General features: G+C 25.6%; 1 long non-coding RNA gene across 1 annotated transcript in view; it reads right to left on the reverse strand.

Annotated features, from left to right (window-relative positions):
- Positions 1-340: 340 nt before the first annotated feature.
- The window catches only part of LOC106680301 (uncharacterized), a 3,788-nt gene continuing 2,883 nt past the window's right edge, over positions 341-1,245 (reverse strand). Inside the window, exon 2 of the long non-coding RNA XR_001343092.3 lies at positions 341-515. This is a non-coding gene — a long non-coding RNA (uncharacterized lncRNA). The remainder of the gene's footprint in view (positions 516-1,245) is intronic.

Consider the following 1,245-nt stretch of genomic DNA (forward strand, 5'->3'; position numbering starts at 1 on the left):
TTATAATATTGATATTAGTGAGACAGTAACAGTCATGGGATTTCTTCTAGAGATGGGAAAAAATTAGTTATAGATAAAACTACCGCTAAAATTGCCATGGATACGATATTTACTTATCAATGGTTCATTCATGAATAAAGGTCGTATCCATGGCAACTTTAGTTTTTAGTTTCATCCATAACTGATTTTTGCCCAACTCTTCTTCTTTTAAATAATGTTTTGCAGTAAAATGCTAGAAAAATTAACAATTCAAAATCTCTTTTCAGAGAAATGTCATTTTTTTATTTGGGTAGCTATATAGTTGTTCAACATTAATAGGTTTAAAATTAAAAAAAACAAATTTCTTAATTCTCTTTTATTTATTTCAATGAGTTATAAACATACAATTAACCCTTGTATTTCTTTCCTTTTTTCTTTCCACATCTTGTATCCTTCTCACCATTCGGTGATGTCTGTTCTGTCTTTTCTTCAAATTCTCCTAAGTGTGTTCCTGTTACATCAGCTCTACCGAGTGACTGCAAAAAAGAAAGTTTACCCATGGCTATCATTTATATTTTTCACAAATTAAATAACCAAATTTATTAGAAAACATTGAATTAAAGCTATATAATCATCATAACTAATTTATTATTTCATATACAAAATTAATTTCTCTTGTTTGAAGTTGAAACTGGCCTTTTTTGAAAGAATTCAGTACAGATTTAAATTTTTGTTCTGATGAATATCTCATGTTTGGTTTTTTATAATAGACAAAAATAAAATGTTAAAATTAACTAACACCTTCTTTTCAATAATTTAAATCGAATACATATAATCCTTCAGTTCTTCAAGACTAATTTTATAGATTAAATAAAATAATTTATATCCAATTTAAGTCTCACACACTATTTATTATTTCTTTTTTTTTTATTTAAGGTCCAATCTTAAATATCACAGTGCGATAAGAGAGTGATAATAGAGTTATTAAAAGTTTTAACATTAATGGAAAAGTGACAAAATTGGTTAATTTGACTAAATTTATTGATCTGGGGAGAATGCCAAATTTTCAAAAATATATTGTATTGTACCATTCTTTATCATCAAACAAAGTTATTTATAGTCAAACACTTATACACTTGCCAATGACCGAACGGAAAAATAAAAAGGAAAAGAAAGAAATCTCTATTATAATATTATCACTTTACAATTCCCTTGTTCATCAAAATATTCCCTTTTTTTTACTTTGTATTTACAATATTTAACAAA

Source organism: Halyomorpha halys, unplaced genomic scaffold (genome assembly GCF_000696795.3).
Source record: "Halyomorpha halys isolate HHAL.00 unplaced genomic scaffold, Hhal_1.1 Scaffold253.1, whole genome shotgun sequence".
NCBI classification, from domain to species: Eukaryota; Metazoa; Arthropoda; class Insecta; order Hemiptera; family Pentatomidae; genus Halyomorpha; species Halyomorpha halys.